This window comes from Euprymna scolopes, chromosome 46, assembly GCF_053919585.1.
Source record: "Euprymna scolopes isolate OS-2025 chromosome 46, ASM5391958v1, whole genome shotgun sequence".
Classification (NCBI taxonomy): Eukaryota; Metazoa; Mollusca; class Cephalopoda; order Sepiida; family Sepiolidae; genus Euprymna; species Euprymna scolopes.
This window is the reverse complement of record NC_136527.1, coordinates 138629778-138642099: the sequence shown is the minus strand read 5'-3', so window position 1 is coordinate 138642099 and position 12322 is coordinate 138629778. Positions and strand designations below refer to the sequence as shown.

General features: G+C 34.9%; 1 protein-coding gene across 1 annotated transcript in view; it reads left to right on the top strand.

Annotated features, from left to right (window-relative positions):
- Nucleotides 1-2595: 2595 nt before the first annotated feature.
- LOC145271426 (uncharacterized) overlaps nucleotides 2596-12322 on the top strand; it is a 50248-nt gene continuing 40521 nt past the window's right edge. Inside the window, exon 1 of the mRNA XM_080126956.1 lies at nucleotides 2596-2880. The gene's annotated coding sequence lies outside the window, so the exon portion shown is untranslated. The remainder of the gene's footprint in view (nucleotides 2881-12322) is intronic.

The window sequence follows — 12322 nt, the reverse complement described above, 5'->3', positions numbered from 1 at the left end:
GACGTGTGTATCCTGTCAAAAGAATAAAATACACAGGCACACAAAGTCACCGCTGGGCACTTTCAGTACGCCTGATGCTAGGTTTACTTGGTGGGGCCATTACCCCATTTCAGTACGCCTGATGCCATGTTGACTTGGTGGGGCCATTACCCCCCTCAAAAGGGCACACCCACATTCTCACCATAGTCGACAGGTTCAGCAGATGGCCAACAGCCATACCTGTGAAGGACACATCGGCGGCGACAGTAGCTGGAACAATACTAAATACTAGCGATTTTTGGAGTACCGTCAGTACTCACAACAGACAGAGGCTCGCAATTTCAATCGAAACTCTTCGCAGAGTTCAACCAATTGTTGGGAACAACCTACATAAAGACAACGGCTTATCACCCTTGTTCGAACGGCCTCGTCGAATGCTTTCACAGACAGCTAAAAACTTCTTTGGCTATGAGTCTTAACAATGCAGACTGGTCAGATAATTTACCATGAATCCTATTAATGATCCGAAACACGATAAAAGAGGATTTACAAAGCACGCCAGCGGAGGTAGTTTTTGGATCAGCAGTCACGCTACCTGGACAATATTTTAATGCATACACAGACATTTCACCCACAGCTACATTTGTGACGGAATTAAAGAGCAAAATGTCTTCTCTCAAATTTACACCCACCAGGAGGGCTGACAAACAAGCATATATGCCGAATGACCTTCACACATGCAAATATGTATTTATTAGGAATGATACAGTCAAAAAGCCATTTTGTCCAAATTACACAGGACCATACCAAGTTTTGGACAGAAGTGAACAATATTTTACTGTCCAAAGGAAAGACAGGAAAGACATCTCGATCGACCGAATTAAACCAGCATACATTGAGGAATACACTCAGACAATTTCCCCACCAGAACAAATTCCCTTAGAACATGGGAGTTCAGCAGAAAATGACGGGAACATCAAACCTACGACAAAAAACAGGTAGGAAAGTCCACTGGCTGAAAAATTACAAGGAATACATTACATATTGAAAAAAAAAATTTTTTTTTTCTTTTTTTTTTTCAATCTCGGGGGACTATTGTGCCAGTTGACACGGTTAAGATTCGGATTAAAAATTGTTATAAAAATAAATACAATTTAGGCGCGCAGTATGATTATGATTATGTTGGCGTGTGAAAAATAAAAAAATAACTCCCACGCAAATTCCGGCGTGGCCTTATATATTAAATCGACTCAAAACGAGCGGACGTAGTACAGAGCACCCCACGTGATGTTTCCATCCAATGGGATTTCTCCAAGGACATTTTTCTAAACTTTTCTTCTTAAGCTCGCTGGGAGCCGGTCCAGATAGTATTTAAGCACACATAAACATCAAATCTCTCTCTTAACTGCATTTTCATTCGGACGTTCCACGCGTGTTACTATCACTCTTCAATTTTCACCGCTCCGCCCGCTTCATACAATTTCACAGGCGAACATTACCTATTGCCTCTCTTACCATGTTTTAACATATGAACAAAAAAAGACATTCTCCTTTTTTTTATACGAACACTTAAAAAGGACTTCTGAACTCATTATAAAGAGAATTATATTTTATTTGTTAATGGTTGGTTTCTGTAAATAAACCTCCGTTTGTTTTGCAGGGTTTGTATTACTGTACACATAGATTCAAAAAAGTTGTCAAAAAACAAATATATAACAAATAAATGTTATCAAAGGCAAGATAAGTTACTTTTCTACCCAACTGGATATGTTTTTAGTGTTTATATTTAATGTAACATGTTTATTCAGCTCGAAAAACATACATTGTTTATTGGAAAATTGTAATTTGTAACAATAAAATAAAAATAAAATAATTTTTACAGGAACATTACGAAAAAAAGTCCCTAAAGTCCGTAATAATGAAATTGTGTGTGTGTGGGGGGGGTTGTATTACTGTACACATAGATTCGAAAAAGTTGTCAAAAAACAAATATATAACAAATAAATGTTATCAAAGGCAAGATAAGTTACTTTTCTACCAAACTGGATATATTTTTCGTGTTTTTATTGAATTTAACATGTTTATTCAGCTCGAAAAGCAGTGTTTACCGATATATTGGAAAATTCAAAATGGCGGCCGACTCTCTCTCTTTAACACGGTAAGTTCGGAAAAAGGTGTAATAAATAATAAACTAGACAAAATACTGTTAGAAATTCGCTCAATATATGTTACAATGACATAAGTTGACATATATTCGGTGGTTTTTTAATAGTATTTTGCCTAGTTTATTATTTATAATACCTTTTCCCGAACTTACCATGTTAAAGAGAGAGTCAGCCGCCATTTTGAATTTTCCAATACATCGGTAAAAACTGTATGCTTTTCGAGCTGAATAAACATGTTAAATTGAATAAAAACACGAAAATTATATCCAGTTTGGTAGAAAAGTAATTTATCTTGCCTTTGATAACATTTATTTGTTATATATTTGTTTTTTTAACAACCTTTTCGAATCTATGTGTACAGTAATACAAACCCCTTTGATCTTAGTTTACGCTTTCACGCATTCACGACCGCCGGACTTTTATATGGAAGGGACACAATAACCCCTGACACCGTCGAATATATTCTTCCGTCTAGATTTCTATTAAGAGAATAATATTTACACTTTGTCCGCGAATATTTTAAACGATTCCCATTCATACATAAGTATTTTTTTTTTTGCTTCCAGTATATTTACCAATTACATATAGTATATATTTTTTATTAATTGGACAAAGAAAAACAAAAAAGATTATGTCGATCGACTCAAAGGAAATCAAATCGATTCAGTTTTAAAGAACATTTTGAAATTAAGTAATCCCACCCCCCTTCATTTAATTTCCCCGTCTTTTTTTAAAGGTAAGTAAAAAAAAAAAAAATTTTAATTTTGGTTTATGTACAAAAAAAAGGGTGACAGGTAAAACAAGGGAGATAAATCGTGATATCGAGAAAGATTTTTTTGTTGTTGTTAGTTGAAAGTACAGATTAGTTACAAAAAAGTCTCCTCTCCCTCCTCATGCTAAGAATGGCTTTCTAAATAAGTAAAAAAAAAAAAATTGTGTTACAATACACTTAGATTCGAAAAAGTCGTCAAGAAACCAACCTATAACAAATAAATGTTACCAAAGGCAAGATAAGTTACTTTTCTACCAAACTAGATATGTTTTTAGTGTTTTTATTTAATCTAACATGTTTATTCAGCTCTAAAAACATACAGTGTTTACCGATGTATTGGAAAATTAAAAATGGCAGCCGACTCTCTCTTTGACGCGGTAAGTTTGGTAAAATGAGTTATAAATAAAAAAAACTATACAAAATACTATTAAAAACCCGCCGAATATATGTCAGCCTATGTCGCGGTAATATATATTGAGCGAGTTTCTAACAGTATTTCGTCTGGTTTTTTATTTATAACTCATTTTCCCAAACTGAACGCCTTAAAGAGAGAGTCGGCCGCCATTTTAAATTTTCCAATACATCGGTAAACACTGTTTTTCGAGCTGAATAAACATGTCACATTAAATAAAAACACTAAAAAATAATCCTGTTAGGTAGAAAAGTAACTTATCTTGCCTTTGGTAACATTTATTTGTTTTTTTGACAACTTTTTCGAATCTATGTGTACAGTAATACAACCCCCCCCCCCAAAAAAAACATTAAAAAAATTTTGCTTTATGTCCAAAAAGAGCGACAGATAAAACAATATATATAGTGATATCGAGAAAGAGTTTTTGTTGTTAGGTGAAAGTAAAGAATAGTTACAAAAACGTATCCTCTCCGCGCCCCATGCTAAGAATGGCTTTCTAAATAATAACGTTATTATTTCAACACGGTCCATATTCTGCGTGAGTACAATCTTTTATTTTATTTATTTATTTTGTTATTAAATTGTTAGGTTAAAGTACAGAATAGTTACATAAAAAGTCTCCCCTCACTTCCCCATGTTAAGAATGGCTTTCTAAATAGTAACAGTATTGTTTCAGCACGGTCTGTATTCTACGCGAGTACAATCTTTTATTTATTTTTTTTTTGTTGTTTATTAAATTATTAGGTGAAAGTAGAGAGTTACAAAAAAGTCTCCCCTCCCCATGATAAGAATGGCTTTCTAAATAGTAACGTTATTATTTCAGCGCGGTCCGTATTCTGCGTGGGTACAATGTTTTATTTTAGTTTTTTATTAAATTGTTAGGTGAAAGTACAGAATAGTTACATAAAAAGTCTCCTCTCCGTTCCCCATGTTAAGAATGAATTTCTAAATAATAACGTTATTATTTCAGCATGGTCCGTATTCTGCGCGAGTACAATCTATTATTTTTTTGTTTGTTTATTAAATTGTATGGGGAAAGTACAGAATAGTTACAAAAACAGTCTCCCCCTCCCCATGATAAGAATGGCTTTCTTAATAGTGACGTTATTATTTCAGCACGGTCCGTATTCTGCGCGAGTAATCTTTTATATGATATAAAACCCGCCGAATATATGTCAGCCTATACCACGGTAATATATATTGAGCGAATAATGTCTAACAGTATTTTGTCTGGTTTTTTATTTATAACTCATTTTCCCAAACTTACCGTGTCAAAGAGAGAGTCGGCCGCCATTTTAAATTTTCCAATACATCGGTAAACACTGTTTTTCGAGCTGAATAAACATGTCACATTCAATAAAAACACTAAAAAATAATCCTGTTAGGTAGAAAAGTAACTTATCTTGCCTTTGGTAACATTTATTTGTTATATATTTGTTTTTTTGACAACTTTTTCGAATCTATGTGTACAGTAATACAACCCCCCCCTCCAAAAAAAAAAAAACATTAAAAAAATTTTGCTTTATGTCCAAAAAGAGCGACAGATAAAACAAGGGAGATAAATCGTGATATCGAGAAAGATTTTTTTGTTGTTAGGTGAAAGTAAAGAATAGTTACAAAAACGTCTCCTCTCCGCGCCCCGTCCTAAGAATGGCTTTCTAAAAAATAACGTTATTATTTCAACACGGTCAATATTCTGCGTGAGTACAATCTTTTATTTTATTTATTTATTTTGTTATTAAATTGTTAGGTGAAAGTACAGAATAGTTACATAAAAAAGTCTCCCCTCACTTCCCCATGTTAAGAATGGCTTTCTAAATAGTAACAGTATTGTTTCAGCACGGTCCGTATTCTACGCGAGTACAATCTTTTATTTATTTATTTTTTTGTTTATTAAATTATTAGGTGAAAGTAGAGAGTTACAAAAAAGTCTCCCCTCCCCATGTTAAGAATGAATTTCTAAATAATAACATTATTTCAGCATGGTCCGTATTCTGCTGCGCGAGTACAATCTATTATTATTTTTTGTTTGTTTATTAAATTGTTAGGTGAAAGTACAGAATAGTTACAAAAAAAAACTACCTTCCCCATGATAAGAATGGCTTTCTAAATAGTGGCGTTATATTTCAGCACGGTCCGTATTCTGTGCGAGTACAATCTTTTATTTTTTGTTTGTTTATTAAATTGTTAGGGGAAAGTACAGAATAGTTACAAAAACAGTCTCCCCTCCCCATGATAAGAATGGCTTTCTTAATAGTGACGTTATTATTTCAGCACGGTCCGTATTCTGCGTGCGTACAATCTTTTATTTATTTTTTGTTTGTTTATTAAATTGTTAGGTGAAAGTACAGAATAGTTACAAAAAAGTCTCCCCTCCCCATGATAAGAATGGCTTTCTAAATAATAACGGTATTATTTCAGCACGGTCCGTATTGTGCGCGAGTATAATCTTTTATTTTGTTTTTGTTTATTAAATTATTAGGTGAAAGTACAGAATTAGTTACAAAAAAGTCTCCCCTCCCCATGATAAGAATGGCTTTCTAAATAGTAACGTTATTATTTCAGCACGGTCCGTATTCTACGTGAGTACAATCTTTTATTCATTCATTTATTTATTTATTTTTTGATTATTAAATTGTTAGGTGAAAGTACAGAATAGTTACAAAACATCCTTACCCCTCCCAATGTTAAAAATGGCTTTCTAAACAATATTGTTTCAGCAGTATATTGGGTATTTTTTTAGATTAGGTCCACTTCCACAATTTTCTTTTAAATGACGACTTTTATAGGTTTTCGACTATGCTGAATACGGAAATCGCATTGTAATTTTGCAGAAAGAAGTAGTTATCGATATATAAAAAGTTGTTTTATATTCTTTGTTATGTACGTAGATTTGTTTATGGCGCGTAATACAGACGGCCGCCAAAGAATACAATGCATAATACAACTTTTTATATCTCGATAACTACGTATTTCTGCAAAATTTCAATGCGATTTTCGTATTCAGCATAGTCGAAAACATCTAAGTGTCGTCATTTAAAAGAAAATTGTGGAGGTGGACCTAATCTAAAAATTTAACCCCCCCCCCACCCCCTGAAAAAAAAAAGTCAATGTTCAAATATTTAATTTTTTCGTTGCGCTCAGTTTTCACCCAGTTGGAACAACTCGATTTTTAGGCAAAATTTAGCGAATTTAGCCTTTTTTTTTTTTTTTTTAAAGGAAGAAACTTTACTCATGTAGGTTTAAAATTAAAGTGAAAAAAAAATTCGCGAAATTTAAAAGGCCAAATTGCTCTTAAAAAGGCTAAATTCGCGAAAATTAGCCCTTTTTAAAGATTACAAAAGGCTATATTTCGCGAGTTTAGCCTTTTAAAAAGCAATATGGCTATCCCAAAAAGGTTAAATCTCGCGAATTTAACTATTTTAAAAACAATTTGGCCTTTTATAAAAGTCCAAACTAGTTTTAAAAAGGCTAAGTTCGCGGGATCTAGCCTTTTTTTCTTTTAAAATTTAAAAAAGGCCAAATTGCTTTTAAAAAAATTCGAAATTTAGCCTTTTAAAGGCTAAATTTCGGATTTTTTTTAAAAGCAATTTGGCCTTGAACGAAATTAAAAAGCAATTTGGCCTTAAACGAAATCAAAAAGCAATTTGGCCTTAAAACGAAAGCAATTTGGCCTTAACGAAATTAAAAAAGGCCAAATTGCTTTAAAAAAGAAAAAAGGCTTAAAACTGGTTATAAAATGGGTGATCAATTTACTAAAACGTTGGATTAGAAACTGAGTACCCCTACAAATATTTAAATATTGACATTTTTTTCTTTTCTTTTTTTTTTTTTGATAATCAGGTTGACTAGTGTCCATTCGATAATAATCCTCTGAAAAAAATTGAAAAAAAAGGACTAAAAAAAAAAGAGAAAGGGAGGGGCAAGATTCTTCAGGTCCGCAGTTTTTTAAAATAAATAAAAATAATAATTTAATTAAATAACGAACAATAAGCAATAATTATATATATATATATATATATATATAAGGATTTTTTTCTATACATAAAATAAGATGATTTTTAGATCGCAAACTGCTTCAGCAATTTCCGGGACTGACTCCACAACAAGTGATAACTTATATGGAACGGTTCATCAAGAACTTATTTACGTTAGACTTGAACACAACCATATTGTAGTCAGCAGGAAAACGGAAGACAATTCCACAGGCGTGCAGTTCTAAGAAAGAAGCTTTGTTCATGGAATTTACGCTTAGGTTTAGGCACAGATAAAGAGTGGGGGGAATTATTGATAGTGTGTACAGCTAGACGAGTGTTTCTTGTGAAAGTTTGGCGAGGGGGGACCATAGATTGAAGCTCAGTTGAACACCTTCCATGAAAATAACGATACATCAGAGACAAACTCGCAACATCTTTTCTGTAAGATAGAGGTTGCAAGGAAGAGAAAAGGACATCTCCTACGAGGCTACGAAGTCTATTTTGAACCCTATCAAGGCAGGAAAAGTCCTTTCTAGCAGCTCCTGCCCAGATGTGGCAACAATATTCCATCCTTGGACGTACCTGGCTCTTATATAGATAGAGTAATTAATTTCTTCATATCATGAAAACTATTTTTTTGCGACGGAAACGGTTTGCAGATTCTTTTGTTAGAACACCGAAATCTACAAAAAAAAAAAATATTTTGTTATATACGAACGTGAGACGGGCCTTAAAGTAAAATAATACCGAATGCGGACCGTGCTGAAATAATAACATTATTATTTAGAAAGCCATTCTTAACATGGAGTGGGGATAGGATGTTTTGTAACTATTCTGTACTTTCACCTAACAATTTAATAAACAAAAGGTGCTACTTACGAAATCGTGCTGAAATAATATTTAGAAAGCCATTCTTATCACCTGGAGGAAATGATACTATAATACTTGAAAATACTAAAAAAAAAAAAAAAAAAATTAAATAAAATAAGGTTCTCATGTAGTTGTTGCCTCCCGGATTCTACTTTGTTGTTTTTTCTTGTTCTGAATTCATAGCAGTGGGCCGCCATCAGTGAACTTTTATTTTATTTTTTTATACCAAAACGGTCATTACTGATGTTTATTTTTAAGTACAACAAGGTATTTTATATATATATATATATATATATATATATATCTTTTTTAGAGGTGGGGGGGGGGGCGGGTACCACTTGTTGTGGAGTCAGTCCCGGAAATTGCTGAAGCAGTTTGCGATCTAAAAATCATCTTATTTTATGTATAGAAAAAAATCCTTTTTTTTTTTAGTTGCATGCACTTATGTTACCGAACTGGCAGGTGGGTTTTTTTGTTTTTTTTACATGGGGGATCACCTCTTATGAAGGCCCGGAAGCCACTCGGGGATAAGGGTTGTTGCGTGTACAGTAATCAATGGGATAATATCGTAGTAATAGTTGGTATTGGAGATTTGATAAAGTGTCTTACTTAAGGGGGCGATTAATCAGGAATTTGTTTATGTTGGACTTGAAGACGTCCAAGTTGTAGTCAGGTGGGAAACAAGCAGACATAAGAGAATTCCACAGGCGTGCACTTCTCAGAAAGAAGCTTTGTTCATGAAATCTACGTTTTGATTTAGGCACAGATAAAGAGTGGGGGAAATTACTGACAGTGGTTTTAGCTAGACGGGTGTTTATCGTGAAAGACTGGCGAGGGGGGACCAGAGATTAGAGCTCGGATGAGCTCAGATTTGATGTACGTGTTCCATTTAAGATCAGTAGTAAAGTAGAATCCACGGTAATTTTAAATAAACCGGACATTTCAAGGGTCCAAACTTTTTTTTTTCAAATTCGCTTCCTTTCTTGGATGTTCTTGTCGAACGCTCAAGGGGGGGGGGGGGGCTTTCTTACTACAATTTATAGAAAGCCGACATTTACTGGCCTATATGTGAACTGGTTGTCTTTTGTACCAAAATCACGTAAGGTCGGCCTAATTAATACTTTGGTACATAGAGCCCTCATGATTTGTTCGCCTAACAGATTAGACGCCGAACTCGATAAGATCAGGGAAATATTCATCAATAATGGTTATCCTGTTGACCTTATTGATGACTGTATTTTCAAAAAGGTTGCAGATTTTAAATCCCCTAAAAAGTTGGAAATAGTTACATCATCAACGCTCTGTTCCTCATCTAGCATCAATTGAAATGGATGGCTCTCTTCTTGGGGAGGCTTCATGTTTTGACAAGCTCCTGGGTTGAACTTTTACTCCTGATCTAAAATGGAACACGTATATCAAGTCTGTTGCCCGGGCTGCTGGGAAAATGGTGGGATCTTTCTACCGCTCTAGAAGATATCTCACTACTGATGCAATTCTCTAACTGTATAAAAGCCAAGTATGTGCAAAGATGGAGTACTGCTGCCACAGTGCTACATTAGGGCTGGAGCTGCTAAAAACAGCCTATCCTGCCTTGACAAAGTACAAAATAGACTTCGTGGCTTAGTGGGGGATGCCCTTTTCTCTTCCCTGCAATCTCTCTCCCACAGAAGAGATGTTACGAGCCTGTCTTTGTTTTATCGTTATTTCCATCGCAAGTGCTCATCCGAGCTCTAATCTCTGGTCCCCCCTCGCCAGTCTTTCACGATAAACACCCGTCTAGCTAAAACCACTGTCAGTAATTTCCCCCACTCTTTATCTGTGCCTAAATCAAAACGTAGATTTCATGAACAAAGCTTTTTTCTGAGAAGTGCACGCCTGTGGAATTCTTTTCTGTCTGCTTGTTTCCCACCTGACTACAACTTGGACGTCTTCAAGTCCAACATAAACAAATTCCTGATTAATCGCCCCCTTAAGTAAGACACTTTATCAAATCTCCAATACCAACTATTACTACGATATTATCCCATTGATTACTGTACACGCAATAACCCTTATCCCCGAGTGGCTTCCGGGCCTTCATAAGAGGTGATCCCCCATGTAAAAAAAACCCACCTGCCAGTTCGGTAACATAAGTGCACGCAACTAAAAAAAAAAAGGATTTTTTTCTATACATAAAATAAAATGATTTTTAGATCGCAAACTGCTTCAGCAATTTCCGGGACTGACTCCACAACAAGTGGTACCCGCCCCCCCCTACCTCTAAAAAAGAAATATATATATATATATATATAAAATACCTTGTTGTACTTAAAAATAAACATCGGTAATGACCGTTTTGGTATAAAAAAATAAAATAAAAGTTCACTGATGGCGGCCCACTGCTATGAATTCAGAATGGCAGCAGTACTCCATCTTTGCACATACTTGGCTTTTATACAGTTAGAGAATTGCATCAGTAGTGAGATATCTTCTAGAGCGGTAGAAGGATCCCACCATTTTCCCAGCAGCCCGGGCAACAGACTTGATATACGTGTTCCATTTCAGATCAGGAGTAAAGGTCAAACCCAGGAGCTTGTCAAAACATGAAGCCTCCCCAAGACGAGAGTCATCCATTTCAGTTGATGCAATTGATGAGGAACAGAGCGTTGATGATGTAACTATTTCCAACTTTTTAGGGGATTTAAAATCCGCAACCTTTTTGAAAATACAGTCATCAATAAGGTCAACAGGATAACCATTATTGATGAATATTTCCCTGATCTTATCGAGTTCGGCGTCTAATCTGTTAGGCGAACAAATCATGAGGGCTCTATGTACCAAAGTATTAATTAGGCCGACCTTACGTGATTTTGGTACAAAAGACAACCAGTTCACATATAGGCCAGTAAATGTCGGCTTTCTATAAATTGTAGTAAGAAAGCCCCCCCCCCTTGAGCGTTCGACAAGAACATCCAAGAAAGGAAGCGAATTTGAAAAAAAAAAGTTTGGACCCTTGAAATGTCCGGTTTATTTAAAATTACCGTGGATTTTACTTTACTACCGATCTTAAATGGAACACGTACATCAAATCTGTTGCCAAGGCCGCTGGAAAAATGGTGGGATCTTTCCATCGATCCGGTAAATATCTCACTGATGGCGGCCCACTGCTATGAATTCAGAATAGGGGCATGTGAACAAGAAAAAACAACAAGGTAGAATCCGGGAGGCAACAACTACATGAGAACCTTATTTTATTAAATTTTTTTTTTTTTTTTTTAGTATTTTCAAGTATTATAGTATCATTTCCTCAGGTGATAAGAATGGCTTTCTAAATATTATTTCAGCACGATTTCGTAAGTAGCACCTTTTGTTTATTAAATTGTTAGGTGAAAGTACAGAATAGTTACAAAACATCCTATCCCCACTCCATGTTAAGAATGGCTTTCTAAATAATAACGTTATTATTTCAGCACGGTCCGCATTCGGTATTATTTTACTTTAAGGCCCGTCTCACGTTCGTATATAACAAAATATTTTTTCTTTTTTTGTAGATTTCGGTGTGCTAACAAAAGAATCTGCAAACCGTTTCCGTCGCGAAAAAATAGTTTTCATGATATGAAGAAATTACTTTTTCGAAAAGTGGGTAATCACTTTTCCATCTAAATTTAACTTAAAATGAGCACCCACTTTCTGACCAACTGAGAGAGGGGGGCATTTTTTTTGTGTGTTTATTGGCTAAAAAGGTTTTTTTGTTTGATTTCTTTTGCATGGTATTGACCCATAAACTCTGGGACTATTTTCCATTTCACAGCCCAGCCTTCGTTTGCGCTACGTGCGAAGGCTGTTAAATGTGCACTCGCGTACCAAACTGCCTGTCACAGCGTAGTATTGGCGAAAATTTAAAATTAGACGAAAAACAAGTAGTTTTCCAAATATGAAGTCGTGTAATTCTCTGTTATCACGGGTGGCCATTTTAGTACGTGTGATGTTAGGTGAAAGTACAGAATAGTTACAAAACACCCTCCCCATGTTAAGAATGGCTTTCTAAATAATAACGTTATCAGTTCAGCACGGTACCTTTCCCTGCATAAGTAGCATTTTTTTTTTGTTTGTTAATTTGCTAGGTGAAAGTACAGAACAATTACAAAACACCCTCCCCATGTTAAGA